This window comes from Ailuropoda melanoleuca, chromosome 4, assembly GCF_002007445.2.
Source record: "Ailuropoda melanoleuca isolate Jingjing chromosome 4, ASM200744v2, whole genome shotgun sequence".
Taxonomy (NCBI): domain Eukaryota; kingdom Metazoa; phylum Chordata; class Mammalia; order Carnivora; family Ursidae; genus Ailuropoda; species Ailuropoda melanoleuca.
Window position 1 is genome coordinate 94,138,847 of NC_048221.1, and position 18,699 is coordinate 94,157,545.

Consider the following 18,699-nt stretch of genomic DNA (forward strand, 5'->3'; position numbering starts at 1 on the left):
CCCCGGTTCCTCTTTCTCCCTCTCCTGTTCCAAGCTGGAAGGCAAAGCCAAGTCCAGCTCATCAGAGACCGGAGTCTCTCTGCGTCTACACTGTAGATTTCTCCTTCCCAAGGCCCCCCACCCCATGCCGAGGAGTCAAAATAACCCGGCTGACCCCGCGCCGGCAGGGCCATTCCTACCTCTGGCAGTCGGCCACCAGCCCCACGTCTGCCAGAAAATTTATCTGATCTTTGAACCTAGCACTCCTCTGGAGATAAACCTGGGCGGCTGCTAAAGGCATCAGTGCACGCGGCCTTACAGTCGGAGAGCCGGGGCATGCGGAGGTGAGCAGGGCGGGGAGAGGGCAAGAGGCCCCGAGCAGAGTGGCTGCGGCCCTTTCTTCCTCCCCTCACCTCCGCCCCTGGCTCATGGCCAAATGGAATGCCTGAACATCTAGCAGGGGCTCTTCCCTTTGGAATTCCTCCCTTCCGCTCCTCATTATCACTACTGTGGATGACATAGGGTGATCCCAGGTCCCCATTTGCCTGGAATGGTTGGGATTCATACCTGTTGTCTGGGTATAATTATTAATAGTGTCCCTTTTCACTCTTAAGAGTGTTCCAATTTAGATTTTAAATTGTCACCATATATAAGGAAGCTAAACTAAAGAAAACCTTGCCAAAGGTCAAAAAGCTACTAAGCACTTCAGCCAGGACTTGACCCAAATCACAATCTCCTCCCAGAATGCCTCACAGCCCTCCCAGAATGCTGGACGCCCCTCCCAGGACGCCGCACGCATCTCCCAGGACAGCGCACGCGTCTCCCATCATGCCTCACGCCCCTCCCATCATGCCTCACGCCCCTCCCATCATGCCTCAAGCCCCATCCAGGATGCCGCATGCACCTCCCTGATGCTTCACGCCCCTCCCAGAATGCCTCACGCTGCTCGCCGCTCTCCGCTCTTCGGAGGCCTTCCGCCGCTGCCCGGATGCCTCACGGCCCTCTCAGAGGGGCTCACTTTTTGCCTCTCCCTCTACCCGTGTAAGGGTAGTGGGTATGGGAGCGTGAGCCTGTGTGCTGGGCTCCTAAACTCCTGACAGGCCTTGAGAGACAGGTGAAGTCACTTCGCTCTCTAATAATCTTCCCCAGCTATAGGGTGCAACAGAACCTGGAGAGGTTTCTGAAACCTCAGATTTTGGTTCATGGGTGGCAGGGCTGAGATGGAGGTTGAAGTTTTACCCAGGGCGTGGGATCTTTTCTCAGGGTGCTCTTTGGTTTTCCTCCTCAGGCTTGCTCAGAGTCCTGGCTGTGAAAAATGTGAAGTTCCTGTGGGGTGGAAGACACACAGGCTTCCTCTTCTTGTTCTCTCAAAGGGTGAGTATGGAATGTGGAGCGAGGCAGGTGGATCTGGGAGCTAGTGGTGGAGTGGGAAGGCAGGAGCTAGTGCTTTGTATGCTGATGGGCTTGGGGCCTGGGGCCTGGTGGCAGGATTTTGGGAGAGAAGGACAGCATTAGCTGCAGGCGCTTGTGTGCTGGCAGTAACTGCCCCATGAACTTGGACTTGGTGTTGGGATAACAACTTTGAGGCAAAAGGCCACCCCCAAAGGCTCCTGGTAGCCTTGTTTCTCCAGGCCACCCATGGGCACTGAACTGCTGACAGGTTTCTGGCTTCTATCAAGGCTACTGGCCACAGACTCAGGAGGCCTGGGATGTTGTCCCACTGGACCCAAGCCCTGAGGCTTTGCTGGGAATTTGCCATATCCAGTCCAAGGACTGTGTAGGAAACACAGGTGAAGGGGCACTGCAGGGTGCTTTCCCCAAGAAGCAACCTGCTGGTCAGGGATGGAAGAGCAACATATTCTCAAACACGCACACGTAGGCACATCCCGTATGTACCACATTCACAATATCCTCATAGCCCATGCACACCCACGCTTATACAAAACACAGGCACACTCCCATCTAGATACCTCACACATACTCATCCATATCTATGTACATGTGTACACATACATGTGCATAAGTACAAACACACACAGTCACACACACATTTGTGCACACGTGCATGCAGATAAATATGCATAGCAGATATAGATAAATATGCAAAGCAGATACTCACAAGTGTGTGCAGGAATGGGGACTGGGCCCCTGCCATGGGAGAGGGGAAGTGCGGAGCTCTGAGAACAGAGGCTGTGAATGGAGAGTGCCCTGGTTCTTAAGGAGTCGAAGCTCAGGAATACAGGAGAGGAAGGAGTGGGTGGCAGTTGGAGCTTAGGTGCAGTAGTTGGCATGGGAAGGTAGCATGACCAAGTCATCCTCAAGCAGGCTCCCACCCCATTGTCCACACTCCCAGTGTCCCAAGGAATGAACTTCTCTTTGCCCCTTCTGCCCCTTAGCCCTCTCCTCCTGACTTATTGGAGGAAAGAGAACAGATTACTTACAAAAAGAAACCCAAATCAAATTGGCACCAAACTTCTCCCTGGCAACGATGTACACAAGAAGGCAGTGAAATCTTATTTAAATAATTCCAGACTGGTCCGTATTGAAATGTGTTGGGGGAAACGAGGGGAAGGTGCTGTGTCTAGTGTTGAGTTGGAAGGTTGGAGAGAAAAGTTCTTCAGTCATCCTCTTAGAGGACACTTCCCGTCAGGATCATGTGGGTCAAAGACCTTTGAAAACCTAAGTGGAGCATTCAGACCAGCCTCCTTGGGCAGGATTAGAGTTAGCAGAAGAGTTGAAGGACTGTTTGGTGGGGAACTCCAGGGCAACGGTCCAGAGGTCAAGCAAGCTGGTGTGTTTGACAACTGTTTGGCCCTTTCAAATGTTCCAGAAGGTGCTTCTGAGTCATCCTGTCTGGGAGCAGTCATTCAGGACCTGCTTGCTGCAGGTAGCCCTGGATTTGCACAGGACAGACGTTCCTGCTCCTGGCCCACATGGCTGTCACTCAAGTGTAGCTAGACTGGTGCACCTTTGGGCCCATGAGGCTATGCTATGGTTTGGTGCATTCCGCTAATCCTATTTCAAGGTCAGAAGTCAGTCTGTGGTCAGGGTCAGGGTCAATTTTGTAGCTAGGGTCAGGGTTAATCTTTGGACAGGGTCAGTTTTGTGGCCAGTGTCAGAGGTTGGTCTTGGCTAGGATCGGAATCAGTCTGAGTCAGTGTCAGGGTTGGTCTGTGGCCACAGTTGTGGTCAGTCTGAGGTCACGTTGATGTGATCAGGATTAGGGCTGAGTGTGACTGGGAAGCAGTTTATCTTCAATGTAACTGATGTGGATGAGACTGACCTCACAAAGCCCTAGATGATGAAAGGTTGCCCAGCCCCTCCTCTAACGGAGACACGTGCAATGTCTTGAGATTTGAAGAGCTGAGTTCTGAAGTCCTTGCTGAAGCCTGGGGTTGGGAGAGCAGCAGATCTGCCAGGCCATGTGTCCCTACAGCTGGAAGGTCCCAGCTCACAACTAAAGGGACTCTTGCACATGGCTGCAGTCTGGGGGGTCCTATGGGAACTATGACAGATGGTGGCCCTGACTGGAGCTTGGCATCTGGAGGCCAGGCTTTGGCATGGAATGTGGCCCATGGCAAGGGCTCTTCAGATGTGCATGGCTGTGTGTGGGCCTTCAGCATGGATGGGTGACAACCCTCGTCCCATCCAGGCCCATTTTTTCATCCCCGAAAACAACCCGTGTACTTCGTGCTGCTCCTCTGCCGAAGAGAAAGGGCAATTGAATGGTTCCTTTGCCCTGAGCTCATGCCTCTTTCAGTGTGTTGTCCCAGAAACTGCTTGTTCTAGAAGGAGAAGCAGGGAAAGGAAGGGGCTCGGAAGGCTGGGAAGAGTACAGGCACCTCTGCTCTGGGTCAGCCCGGTGTTAGAACAAGCTTGCAGGGAATGGGGTGGCCTGACAAGAGGGCTGGAATCCTGGGACCCTCAGGTGCAGGTCACCCCAGTGGCATCACTTGAGACCCTGCTGTGCTCTAGACCCTGGCCTGGACTCTGCAGGAAATTAAGAGACGAGCCAGATTCAGTTGTGCAAGTCTTCACATAAAGGACTAGAGAAATGGATCCATTTACTGTATGTGGACTCACAGCGAATGTTAGAGTTGCTCCCCTGCGCAGTGGTCCTCAACCCAGGCTGCACACTAGAATCATCTGAGGAGCTTCCAAAAAGTGATGTGTGTACTTTCCTCTAGATGAGTTGTAGCCTGAATGTAGGTAAGTCAACAGCGAGGGAGGAGCCTGGGTATCTCCTAGGCCCTATGAGCAGAGGCTTCCTTAAAGAGAGTCGGAAATGGCAGTGACTCTGATGCTCATGAACAGCAGAAGCAAGAGCAGTAATAATAACAGCTACTCTTTGAGTCCCTGCCTCGAGCCCCCAAATGCTCACAACAACTGTGCTGGCTTTAAAACATGGCTGCCACGATCTCTGACAACTTTCCCAGTGAGAGGTGGCATCCACGTCTGCTCCCCTTGCACCCGGGCTCTGGGACAGCTTGGCCAACAGTATGTGGTAGAAGTAATGCTGTGTGAGCTTCTGGGACCAGGTCTTAAGAAACCGGTGGCTTTCACTTCCTAACCTTTGGGATATTTGCTTTGGAAACCATGGCAGTGAGGGAACCAGACAGCCACGTGGAGAGGTCACACATAGGTGATCTGACCAGTCGTTCCAGCGGAGGAGGTCCCCACTGACAGCTGCCTACCCACCGCCAGACAGGTGAGTGAGCTGGGCTTCAGACAGTTTCTTCCCCTGAGTGACTCACTCCCAACCTTAAGCCACCTCACTTGACACTGGATTGAGCAGAGATAACTCGTCCCCAATGAGTGCTGCTCCAATGCAGATTTATGAGCGAAATAAATGACAGTTGATGTGTTAAGCCAGGGGCTAGAAAACTTCCTCTGTAAAGGATGAGATGGTAACTTTTTGGTCTCTGTGGGCCCTTAGGCCTCTGTTGCAATGACTCACCTCTGTCGTCCTGTAAAAGCAGCCATAGGTAGCACGTAAATGAATGGGTGTGGCTGAGTTCCGGTAAAACTTTATGTATACTGATGTTTGAATTTTGTATAATTTAAACATGTCGTGAAATAGTATTCTTTTGATATTTTTTGCAACTCTTTAAAAACCTAAGGAAACATTCTAAGCCCATGGCTGTACAAAACCACAATGTGGCCCAGAGTTTGCTGACCCCTGTTTTAAGTCGTTAGGGTTGACGTGGTATGTGACGCACCCATAGATAACCCGAACAACAACCCAGCCATGTGGATGATTTTGTGAAATTTATGTGAAATTGAGGTACAGGGCATTAAGAAACTCCTTTGAATTTACAGCTACAGTAACTGTGAACTTAGCTCATTTACAAGAAAGAGGTCAAGTGGGTTGGCATGGTGAGATTAGAATTAAAAAGATCAGAGAAACAGCTGCTTGCTAGTTGCCAGCCGTATTCAGGGAAGAGAGGCTCAGGAAATGGCGGGGAGGGGGTCCACTTGCAGAGTTATTTTATTGGGCTTCCCTAGACCAAAGTAAAATTTCCCTCCAAATCAATCCACAACTCTTTTCGAGTTCCACATTCACCAAGCCATCTTCTGGGTAAGATTTTGTCTTCTCAGGTAGTAGCAGTTGTTATGATTAACATTTATTGAGTGCTTAGTGTATGCCAGACACTGTTTTAACCGCTTTGCATGTATTAACTCATGAAGTCTTCACGATAATCTGTTATTATCCCAAATTTGTAGTGAGAAAATGTAAGCTCAGAGAGCTTAAGTGAAAATAGAGGGCTAGGATTTAGACTCAGGCAACCTGGCTCCTGACCTCATGTACTTAATTATACTCTGTTATTCCTTTTTTTTTTTTTTAGGTTTTAAAACTTTTTATTGCATATTAAAAAAATTGTGCATTCCAATAATTATATACTCTGCTATTCCGTTCTCCACCCTGACCTTGGGAAAGGGTATCCTGGAGTGGAGGGTGTATTGTAAGCGCTAGGAAGGGACAGTCCCTGCTGCAGAAGAACAAATTGGCATCCGGTTTACACTCTGGCTTGGCTAAATTGAGTTACTGCAAGTCTGTGTCAGGTTCACTGAGACCCTTCCGCCTCCGAGGACTAGAGAGGCAAAGGCTTTCACCTGGAACGGGAGGCCCTGCAGCCTGGCTGGGGCCTGGAGGGCACCTGGCGGGGAGGGCAGATAGGCAGCTGGCTGCCCCTGTGGTTGCTGCCCGCACAGGTCATCCTGGTTCTTATTCTACTTGACATCTCAGCAGCATTCTACTTTATTCTCAGACTTTTTTTTTTTAATCACCTTCTCTTAACCTTCTAAATCTTTACAGCATCTGAAGAGATGTCCACTTTCTCCTCCTGATGTTGGTTTTTGTCTTCTGTCATTTCATCTCTCTTTCTGTCTCTTGATCATTCTCATTAGTGGTTTGTCAGTTGTATTGGTTCTTTCAAGGACTCAATTTTTCTCTTTGTTGAACCTCTTTATTATATGTTTCTTTTTCTATTTCATCACTCTCTGCTTTTATTTTTAATATTTCATTTTATAGTCTTCGGGTTTATTTTGGTGTTGTTCTAACTTAGCTCATTGATGCTTAGCTCGTTATTTTTCAGCCTTTTGAACTATATCTACTATAAGGCAGTAAATTTTCCTCCTTCTGCTTTGGTTGCATCATAGACTTTCATATATAATATTTTCATTATTGTACAGTTGAAAATATTTCCTAGTCTCCATATGATTTATTTATTTATTTAAAATATTTTATTTATTTATCGACAGAGATAGAGACAGCCAGCGAGAGAGGGAACACAAGCAGGGGGAGTGGGAGAGGAAGAAGCAGGCTCACAGCAGAGGAGCCTGATGTGGGGCTTGATCCCACAACGCCGGGATCACACCCTGAGCCGAAGGCAGACGCTTAACCGCTGTGCCACCCAGGCGCCCCTCCATATGATTTATTTTTGACACTTGGGTGTTTTTAAATTTCCAAACATAAAGGGATTTTTCTGTTACCTTTTTTTTCTTTTTATCACACTTTTCTTGTTTGCGCTGGGATTAGGGAGCATGCTCTATGATTTCATTCTTTCACATTTTTTGAAATCAGCCTTGGAACCAAGTATATGGTCTATTTATAGAAAACTTCAGGGGCACCTGGGTGGCTCAGTCATTAAGCATCTGCCTTCAGCTCAGGGCGTGATCCCAGAGTCCTGGGATCGAGCCCCACATCGGGCTCCTCCGCTGGGAACCTGCTTCTTCCTCTCCCACTCCCCCACTTCCTTCTCTCTCTGGTTGTGTCTCTCTCCATCAAATACATAAATAAAATCTTAAAAAAAAAAAAGAAAACTTCTAAGTGTGTTTGAACAAAAAATGTATCTTCTGCACTTGTTGAGTCCTGTCTTCTACATAGGGGCATTAGGTAAAATTTGTTAATCCTGTTTTTCAAAATTTCTATGCCTGTACTGGTATTTTTTTTCTTTTTAGTATGTCAGTGACTAACAGAATATCTTAAAATCTCCTACCATGATTGTGGATTTGTCAGCTTTTTTTGAAGTCCTGATAATTTTTATGTTTTACACTTTTGAGGTTCTGTTATTAGGTGCATAGAATTTAAATTAGTTTATATTTCTGATGAACTAAATCTGTTATGATTGTGAAGGAATCACCTTATCTTTAGTAATGCCTTTTCCTTGAAGTCTCTTGTCTGAAATGACACAGCTGCTTTAGCTGTTCTTTGGTAAGGGCCTCCATGGCATATACCCTTAAGTTTTGATATCTTCTGTAAACACATTTAGTTGGATTATAAAGTTATCTTTTTACATAGCATAATAGCGAAAAAAAAACCAGACGAAAAGTATGATTCCAACTACATAAAATTTCGCGATGTGAGGTGCCTTGAACTCACCCAGTGATGCAAATTTGGTTGGTGGTTCAGTGGAGAGCCTGTGTCTATTTTATGACCTCTCAGTGATGGCTTTTCTCGTCTTCTATTTCTCCTCTTTTCCTTCTTTCTTTTTTTTTTTTTTTCCCCTCTTCTCGCCAAATCTGTTCTGTGTCAAGTCAGCTCTGGACAGTCCTGGGGGGCATGTACGCGTGTGCGTGCATGTATGTGTATGCACATGAGTGTGTGTGTATGCATGTGCATGCGCGTGTGCATGTATGTGTGTACGTGCGGGTTGCATGTGTGCACGTGTGCACATGTATGTGTACGTGTGTGTACGTGTGCACACATGTGCACACATGTGTGCGTGTATGTGTGCATGTATGGGTTGCATGTGTGCACGTGTGCACATGTATGTGTATGTGCGTGTGTGCATGTATGTGTATGTGCGTGCATGCGTATGCATGTGCACACACGCGTGCATGTATGGTATGTGTGTACGTGTGGGTTGCATGTGTGTGCACGTGTGCACATATATGTGTATGCGTGTGTGTGTGCATGTTGAGCATGTGCACATGCCTAATCCTCTGACCTCATTTTTTCCAAGCTTCTCACACTACACCGTGATCACACTGGTCTTCTTTCCGCTCCTCAAAGACTGCAAGCTCTTCCCTACTCAGAGCCTTAGCATTTCAATCCTCTCCTCTGGCAATGGCTTCAAAGAACACCTGACCTAAGGTAGGCCCTTTTCCCAAATCACTTTTTATTATTTATCCTTTTTTATTATCTTCATAGCACTTATCACTACCTAAAATGATCTTGTGTTTGTTTTCTTGTTGATTTTACATTGCTGCCATGCCACTAGAAGGTAAACTTCTAAGAGCAGAGAGCTTGTTGTAACCCCAGTGCCCAGCAGAGAACTTCATGTGTGTGAGAAACTCGTTGCATCACTGTTGAGTAAATGAATGAATGAATGTGTTACTTCTCTCTGTCTCTCCTGCTCACATCAAGTATTCACCATGTCTTATGGTTTCCATTTCCTAAATATGTCTCAGGACTGCTCACGTCTCTTTACCTCCTTCTATGCCTGAGTTCGGGTTACTATCACTGCTCACCTGGACATCTGCAAGGGTCGCCTAACTGGTCTGCCCACATCCCGGCCGGGCCCCCTCCCGTCTACTCTGTGACCAGAGGATCCTTCTCACATATACATCGATTGGGTCAACCCCTGCTTAAAACCCTTCAGGGCTCCCTGTTGCCCTCAGGAGGAGTCCAGGGCACGATCTGGCCCCGACTCCCTCTTCTAACCGTGTCCTGCACCTCCTGTCTCTCCCCCTCTCCTTCTGAACACCAGCTATGCGGCCCTTCTTCCACATCTTCAGATGGCCTCCCTTCCCCTCACTCAGGCCTTTTACACACCGGCTCGTTGCCTAGAATCCCTTGCCCCCTCTGCCTTCCTGGCCTTCAGAGGCCTTCCCAATCCCTATCTGTCACCAGCTGGGCTTCCCATTGCCCTCCATCAATGTTTTTGGCGTACCTGGTTGTGAGGGGGCTCCTGGCTCTCGTTCCTTCTGCTACCCTCAGTAACTAGCATACCACCTGGCTCATGGCGGCTCTTGGGGCATCTTTGTGGAGTGAAGGGCCAGTGCCCCACACTGGGACATGCATGACCCAGCCACTTCCCCCACAATGTTGCAGAATCCCTGACAGCCACAGCCTGGGGAGCCTGAGGGGTGGCTCTTGGCATACTCCTTGCTGAGCTGTGCTGAGTACTTGGCCCTGGCTGTCAGGGACAGTGAGGGGAGGCCTGGGCCTTTTCACCTTCTAAAGTGGGGAGTGGGGTATTGCTTCTAACAAGACCACACCCAAGAGGGATTCCTCCAGATTGGAAGGCTGATAAAGGGAGGGCAAACACAGTGTACTAAGTGTGGATCATATTCTCGATAGAGAGAAACTGTTGGACCTTGTGGAATTTGGGACCCAGGCAGTGATGCTTCAGGACCTGTAGTACAGTAATGGAGATGGGGATGTTCTCTTCATTTCTCCAAGAGACCTTGATGGATCAGACCCTCCTCCAGGGAGGATCAGAAGGAAAGCAGTGCTTTGACATTCTGCAGGCTTGGTGACCTTGGGGGCTTGGGGACACCTGGGCATGGAGGGGGTTCTCAAGGGATAGTGGTATCAGAGGTAGGGTGAGACTTCTTCAGATGGCTTATGGTAAGCAGGTAGGTGAGGAGGCATATCTCCAATTGTCAGGGAGCCCCTGCTTGGGATGTGCTGGGAATGCATGGGATGCCTCTACATAGGCAGGAGGGCCTGAGACCTGGAGTCATGCACCTTATTTATTACTGTCTATAAACTCCTGAAGAAGGGCCATGCAGACTTCAAAATTTAGAACTCAGAACCAAGTTTGTGCCCCAAAGGAGCAACTGAGAGGAAGGGCCCTGAGTGGAAACTGTTAAGAGCAGAAAAGTTTGTCAAGGGTGTTGGCTCAAGCAGCACCTTGGCTCATCCTGGGGCCAGCTGGTCCTGAGGGAGGGAGGGCCCATGGTTGCTTTTTCTGGGCCCCCCCTGCCTGAGTCAGGTGCCTACTGCTTGCCTCAAAGATCCCTCAGGATTCTGGATTCCAGAATTTTCCATGTCTCTCACCTCCATTTCTGCCCTGGCCTGAGCCTTCTTGGAGAAGTGGCCTAAGCGTCAGTCCTCCCAGAATTGGAAGATGCATGGGGTCTTCACCAGCTGATTTGGGGAATGAGATATCCTCTGTTATCTGCCTCAGGGCACACCCATGCTTCCCTGATCAGGTTGGCAATTCCAGAAGATGCCATTAGAGCCACTTCTTGGTCTCCAGTTTGTTTGCAGACTTCCCCAGAGCCTTGGGCTCCATCGTCATCAAGATCCCTCCAGCTCCTCCCTTCAAGTCTCTGGCTTTCATTTCCTTTGGGAAAAGGAGATCCAAGCCGATTTGGGAAACGCTCCCTGCAGAGGAGGCTGGCACCATGTCCAGGTCGGCAAGGCTATATTTAACTGCTATATTTGCAGTTCCACTCACTTGTCCCAACCCCAAGTCCCGCCTGCCACCCTTCTCCCCCCCTCAGAAGCCTGTCCTGCACCATCAGGGCCCTGGGTCGCCCCTGCTCACCCTGCTCCAGCTGTGCAATTGTGGTCTGGGCCACAGGCTATTTTTTGCTTGGTGCCAAAGATTATTCAGTTATCAGGAATGTGTGTTTAAGTGGCCGTCTCCGGAACGAGGATTATAAATAGGAACTTGGGGTCAAGGCCTGGGCCCCTGTGTCCTCCTCCTCTTTGTCCCAGTTCCTTTCCTGCCTCCTGGATTTGACTTGGGGTGAACACCAGGAGGCCATGGCGAAGTTGTCTGGGGAAAGGACCATAGGCTGGAAGGCCAGAGGTCCAGGACTGACTGTATCCTGACAGGCAAGTCACCCAATCTCTTGAGACTTGCTTTCTCCATCTGGGAAATGAGGAGACTCAGACCCATTTGTTGAATGGCAAACACATAGTGGATCTCTGTTAGTCTATGGATGGAAATCCAGGTTAGACAGATGGGTATCTGGGAGAGGAAAGTATCAACCATTTGAATGCCAGTTTTTTTTTTTTTTTTTTTTGCTTTGTTTTGTTTTTGCAGGGGAGATAGCAGGGTATTAAAAAGAAAAGAATAATCAAGAAATTGTCTTGGGAGTAAACATGTAAAAGTGGAAGGGAAAGAGATGCAGGATTGCCTTTGGGGAGCCCCCAGTCTGATGGTGGAGGCTGGGCCCAGTCTCAGTTCCAGCACAGAGTGGCCTAAGCAGAATGGAGTGGGCACATTTGAGCACAGGTACTTGGGATAAGGCTAAATTTTTCTATGACAGAGTGAGGGCTGATTCTCAAGATGCCAGTTCTCTTAGACAACAGGTCCAGGCCAGAGGCCCTGGTCCAGGCAATTTGGCTGATGAGAGTGGTGAGGGTACCTCGTCAAGAAGGCAGGGCTACTTCCTTGTGACCAGTGGCCCCTCCTGTCCTGTGGAGAGCCATCCTCTATGACCTGGTTCAGGAAGCTTTGGCTCCACTTCACCCCACCCAGGGAGATGAGGGACAAGGACAGGGCTCCACCAAAATGTGGGGCTAGGACTGGTGGCTTCATGCTGTTCCCATGGGTTCCCCATCAGGCTCCTGCCTATGAAGGAGGGTGTTAGCAAGGGAAGGACACAGTGTCATCATTTTACCTCAGCTTTTCCATTGGTAAAATGACGGAAATAATGCTCAGCCTCCCTCCTTGGAGTTGTTAGTTATGAGAAAGATCAAAAAGGGTATTGTTACCATTGTAAATGGTAAGGATATCCTGAGCAGAAGGGCACTGGCTGGCCTGACAGGGGCCAGCCTTCTGACTGTAGGCCCCACGCTTTGGGCTTCAGTCTTCCCGTCAGATGTAGTTCTTTTATTTGCCCTGCTTTTTCAGTTCTCTTTCCCACTCTTCTCCCCACTGAAGCCTGGAGACCAGTTTTCCCCTCATTACAGCTTTCTGGACCCAGGAGGCACTTAGCTCTTTCTCCTCTTTGGGTGGGGCCAGCACCCGTCCCCTATTTTGTTAACAGGGTGGGGCTGCACTGGCGGTTAGGGCATGGCACCTGCAGCTTTAGTCCTTATTCTAGAGTCATCAGTATACACAAAAGTCTCTTCTTTCTGATCATGTTGGTGCATTGAATGTCCACTATAACTGGAATCGATTCTTTTGTATCTTGGTAATACTTTCATTTAAGTTCACAAGTGAGAAAACAAAATCCGTTGACAGACTACATTTTTGTTTTTAAAGAAAGTAGCCATAGGTGGAGGAATGAGGTGTTTCCAAATGGAGGTGGGGCTTGGGCAGGGGGCTTCCCCCGGGCTAATTCAGAGGGCTCTGCAGTACCCTGAGGAGGGTGGGCAAATGGCCAGGTTAGCCACCTGCCAGGATGGAACTCTGGGGATGGCAAGCACGTGGAGGGTCTTCATGACAGGCTCTTATGGAGCCCCTGCTGGGTTGTTGCCAAGGACTTCCTTTGCCTTTGCTTCTGGGGACTATTCTAGCTTGGTTTGACCATGCTGAGGGTCCTAGGGGACCTCAGTCCAGTTCCACAGGCAAAAGCAGGTGACATCTGAAGGAATTTTCCAAGAGGCCCCCATGTACAGTATTGGGGGGTGGTAATCAGGAAATAAAGAGGAAGTCAGAGAGAGGGGACATGCTTGGCTTCTTCAAGTCCTGGTCCCCATGCCCCACCTGGCCCCCTGCCCCTGGCTGCTCCTCAGCTGGCTCATGTGACAGCTTCGGGGATGGGAATGTGGACTTGTACTAGGCCTCCACCAAGATCCAGTCACACCTAGGACTGAATAAAGAGGGAGGCTTGAATAGTTTTATCTGGTGGCACAGCTGCCACCTCCCTTTTCAGTGACAAGACCAGGATGACTCCCAGCCCAGCAACTTCCTCAGCCTCTGGCCCTGTAGCCTCCACAGGAGAGAACCCATTTCCTTCCCTCTTCCGACATGAATGCTGCCCTTGCTCCTTGGTTTGTGGCTTCATCACTTCGGTCTTTGCTTTCATTGTCATACCCCCTTGTCTCATTTCATCCTCTCTGTCCCCTTCAGACCAAGCTGGCAGTGTTTCTGTTGGTATGACATCCTCTAGAGCCTCACCTAGGTGACCCAGACTGGACCTTCCTCCCGCTCCTGTCAGGCTTGCATCTTGAACCCTGCTGGCTTCAACTGCCTGTGTTGGATAATAGGCCTTCTGTCCTCCCCCAGGGGGCCTGGCCTAGAGACCCGTCTTCTCAAGAGAAGCAGGACTCTGACCCCAGAGCCAGCACTGGCGGCAAGGAGAAGTGGTATTGGCCAGCATATCCTCAGCCTGGAGACTCTGGAAGGCAGGGCCAAGATTCTAGACCTGGACCATATTGCCGGTGGGCAAGTCCACTTCTTTCAGGCAGAGGCAGGACCAGGGCACTGGGGTATTACTCTTCATAACAGCAATCTGAAGTGGACGTCATATCACTGGTGTACGGATGAGGAACCAGAGGCCCACAGAAGAACAGAGGGTTACCTGAGGTTATATAGCCAGTAAAAGACAGAGCTAGGACAAAAACCAGGCGTTGCTGCCTGCCCCTCAGCACTTCTTACTGTAGAGGTATGAGGTGATCTGCTAAGAGGTTACTGCCTTCAGTCCCAGTACCATCCTTAGGCTTGGGCATAAACGGCCCTGTGCCTTGGAGTTATTTCCTTGAGATATTTGAGGTCCCCTTCTGTGGTTAGAACTGACTGGGGTTGGCAGTGCCCTCTGAGTGGGGCACCCTGAGCTAGACTGAGCTAGATGATCTCCAGCCCCTCTTTCTCCTCCTCCAAGTACCCTCCAACCCTCTATCCCATGTGTGGCATTGGCCAAATGCTCCCAGAAGAAATGAGATTCATGCCTATGCAGTCATCCTGAGGCCTCATGGACAGGCTCAGTTGCAGGCAGGCAGTCTGGCAAGTGAATTGCTCCCCTGGCTGGTGAAGCATTTTTTTTGTGGGATCACACGAGACTGGGCTTTCAGAATGGTGCCAACACACTGATTTTGACTGACTCAAATTGTTTACATAGACAAGAACCTGGCAAAAAAAATTTTTTCCTGTGGTCCCATACACCTTAGGGATGGCTCTGCCATTCCCCTGACATTAAGCCATCCTGCTGTATTATTGCTTATTGTATTAATTGATTTTCCCTTTGTTGCCTTGAAACCTCTTTAAAAAGACCTACACCAAGGGAGATTTCCCAAATTCCCTTTATTACCCCCTCCCCACCATGTTTCACAATCCTTAGATTTTAAAATTGGATCCAGATCTGACTTCTAGGCCTTAATTCTTTAGCTCAAACAATCTCCCTTTGTCCTGGCCTCTGTGGACAGTGCTCAGCCCCACCTGACCCTTAGCCTTCTTGCAAAAAGGCAGGAGGCCCTCTCACACCCTGGGATTTCCAGGAGCCCTAAGATGTAATAAAACCTGTCACAGATCATATGGCTGTCCAAAGAGGTATGGATTGTCATTTTATACTTCCATTCTGAAGCGGGTCACTCTGGGTTGTCAGTGGAGAATGTGGCCAGAGAGCCTAAAGGGCAGGCATCATTTCTGCCTGGCACCTGCTCCTCTTTCCTCTTTTTTCAGCCGCCTTCTCCAGGTCCTGACCCCCTGCGCCTCCTTCTAAAGCATGCTCTGGCCTGTGCTCCCCAGTGAAATTGGGATGAGGGCTTGGAATGGAACAACCATGGTCTGGGGAGTGATCGTCCCTTGGCAGAGAGAAGCGAATGGACCATCCCTCATCCCGGGAGGTCAATGCTATGAACCACGTTTCCTTCCCAGCAGCATCTGCCCATGGGCCCCTTTCTGAGCCTCTTTGTCTCTCTCTTCTCAGTGGGGCTGTCAAAAGCTGAGCCTCACAGGTTGTGACTAATCACTAGCAGATTTTTTTTTTCCATCCAAGAAGAAGAAAAAGCTGAAGGAGATGAAGAAAAACCCCAACAGTGAATAACTCGGAAGAGTTTCCAACATGTGGGTGTTTTTCTGGGACCAAAGATCAGGAAGATTCCAAATGTAAACAATCCCAAAATAACTCAGCTCTCTCAACCCCAGGCATTCCCAGGACTGGATGTCCACACTCCCTCCCTCTCCCTCTGGGAACTCAAGGTCAGGGAGAGGTGGCAGGCTTGGGCACTGTGAAGAGTTGCTTCAGTGAGGCCTTCAGGCAGGGCATAGTCTCTTTGAGCCTGGAATCAAATCTTCTTCATCAGATAATAGTCTTTTTGAGAGAGGAACTTCTTTCTGCCTCATCAGATCAGGTCTCCCTGGGATCAGAGACCATGACTATGGCTCTCTTTGCGCAGAGTCATAACCCATTGTGCTTAAACCAAGCTCCTGAGGTTTCTTGCCAGCATAGTGTAATGGAAAGAATATGGACTTTGAAGTCACACAGGGTTGGAATCTTGGCTCCACCACTTATTAATTGTGTGGCCTTGAGTATGTTATTTAGCATCTGGGAATCTCAGTTTCCTCCTTGTAAAACTGGGGCAAGGATTCTTACCAGAGAAAATACTCTAACTAATGTGCCTAATAAGATGCCTGTTACCTTGAAAGGGCTCAGTGACTCTTCCCTTTCCCTCTCCCTTTTCCCATGTAGTTGGTTTAAGCTGGGGAAATCAGTACTTTCTTTTCTACCTCTCTCTTTGAAGGATTCTCTGTGTTCAACGGTAGAAATCATTCCTTCCCCACATAACTGAAAATCACTAGCGCATCTCATATGGAAGAATATATTCAATATATAGTTAAGAAAACATTCTAGAGGTGATCATGCTGGAGGAGATGGTGGAAGTCTCAGCAAAGAAGACGGAAGTGGTGATGGTGATGTTGATGGTAGTCATGGTGATGAGATGGTGGTGGAAGGAGTGGTGGTGATGTCAGAAATGATCATAGTTATGGACACCATGGAGCAGATGATGGAGAAGGTGGTTAAGGTGATGGTGGGGGCAGTGGTGGAGATGGTAGTGCAGGCTACACTGAAGTAAATGTGAGGGGAATGGCAGTGATGGGACTAACAGTGATGGTGGTCGTAGAGGCTATGTTAGAGGTGATGATGTTTGTGTTGTTTGGGAAGACTGTTCCACTTGATTTAGAGTCATGGTGAGATATATGATCAGGACTACCTTCAACAGTTGTCCTCTCCAGAAGAAAGGCACAGAGGGGGCAGGCAAAGCAAGGTAGAAGAATGTTTTGTGATTAACTGTTACTTTGGCCCTAAACTCCAATAGAAAACATTAGACTTCTTAATCATTGCTGATTGAACACACACGTTTATCTTGGCTACTTCCAGAAGCCCCACTAATGTGTCATTAATGGATTTTTTTTAAAAAGCATAAACCCACAGGGAAAAAGAGAATGGGAGAGGGAACAGGAGCAGACAAGAGAAGTCGAGAATTTGGAAATTAGAAGGTGTATGGATGAGTGGTACCTGACTTAGCAGACCACAGAAAGATGAAACTCAAGCCCACAAGGTTGTGGGGATAGATGGCAGGAACTGATAGGTAGCAAAATATTTTTAGCCACGGATTCCCAGAAAAGCCTGGGAATTGGAGGCACCAGTTATTTCCGAAGGCGGGTTCAGTATGAGGGTGGAAAATAGGAGGATTGATTGTAAGTTTTTAAAAAATGCAGTAAGAACCTCCCCATCCTGGATTTACTCCTCTACCCAGTGCATCCAGGTAACCATCCCCTTCCATGCTGGCAGAAGACAGAAGATTTATGCTTTGAGATGTTGAACCTAAAAGGTTCTGGACATTGGAGCACCAGACACAGCTAGGGGAGAGAGAAGAGTCATTCTGAAAATAAGCATTAAAGATAAGCCTGTTTCCTGAAAGGTGAAGCTCTCAGCTCTCTTCCTCATCAGTCCCCAGAACACTGGAAGCCAGGGTAATACCACACAGGCCAGATATTGGAAGAAAGTTTCCTGGGGAAACTGATCTTCCTAAGTTTTCTTCTACAGGTTTGGTATTTGGGCTCCTTATGAAACTGCAAGTCCCAATCAATTATCCTTTGGTGAAGCCCACGTGTCAATAACTTTCTTCTTCCACTTCTTCCAATGAGAACTGCAGTGCATCACACATCAGTATGAATGGACAGCTAAGAATTAGTTGATATTTCAAGAAGGCGTTCAACATGAAAGGCAGACATCCAAACTAAGAGGAAAAAGGAATAGAGAAAAAAAAAACAGTGAAGAAGAAAAGCACAGAAACTGATTAACATTTTTAGAATGATAAAAGAAGGTTATGCCTTCTTTAAATGAGAACTGGGAGTGATTTTTTTAAAAAAGGAGCAGAGTAAGAAAATTCTTGAACATGCAAATGTAACATGTAACATCCATATCTGATTAAAAGTCAAGAGTTGGACTATAAAATCAGGACAAAGTCCCAAAAAATACAACAAAGAAATGGAAATTGACAGAAAATTTAGATGGTCAGTCTAGGAGTAGCATATAGAGAGAAATAAAATTTAAAAAGGAGGAAAATTTCCTAGCACTGCAGAACGTAAATTTACAGATCAAAAATTTTCTATGAATATATGGCAAACTGAATTTAAACACAAAAACAACTCACCCTAAGGCACATTGCAGTGAAATCTCAGAACGTTGAAAGGAAAACTTTAAAAGTTTCCAGCATGGGGAAAGAAGTTTATGTACAAATTATTGTGAATTAGAATTGTATCACAGATCTCTATAGCATGTAAGTAGAAGAAAATGAACAATTCTTCTAAATCCTGAGGGAAATGATTTTCACAGAGTTCAATACCCAGGCAAACTAGCAATCGAGTATGGCAATAAAAATAAAGATATCTTTGGATATGAATGGTCTTAGAAATTTACCTCCTAAGCAGTATTTTCCAGGAGGATCTTGGGGAGTGTTATCCACCTTACTTAAGAAGTAAACCAAGGAAGAGGAAAGAGACAAAGGATCCTGTGATCAGGATAGAGACAAAGGGAAGTTGAGAATGATGGTGAAGAAAAGCGTCAGGATGACAGTGAAGTAAAATATGTAGAGAACAGTCAGTCCACATTAAGCCATGAGGATGCAGAACTCCAGGAGGGAGGTCTCCAAGAAGAAAATGAAACTGACGGTAATGTACGTTCAAAGGAAATTTTTAGTTCCATTGGAAAGTTCAGAGATGAATTCGTAAATGATACATGGAAAATTAAGCAAATGGCAAAGCAAGGTAATTATTATTTTCAAGGGAAACCAAACAGTTGTACAAGAAAGGAAAAGTGGTTTGATTGTGAATGATAGTAATGCAAATCCTGAATATGATTGTATTC

The 18,699-nt window shown here is 47.7% G+C and overlaps 1 long non-coding RNA gene across 1 annotated transcript in view; it reads left to right on the forward strand.

Annotated features, from left to right (window-relative positions):
• Window positions 1-1,030: 1,030 nt before the first annotated feature.
• The window catches only part of LOC109488954, a 103,128-nt gene continuing 85,459 nt past the window's right edge, over window positions 1,031-18,699 (forward strand). Inside the window, exons 1-2 of the long non-coding RNA XR_002141851.2 lie at window positions 1,031-1,093; window positions 1,268-1,353. This is a non-coding gene — a long non-coding RNA (uncharacterized LOC109488954). The remainder of the gene's footprint in view (window positions 1,094-1,267; window positions 1,354-18,699) is intronic.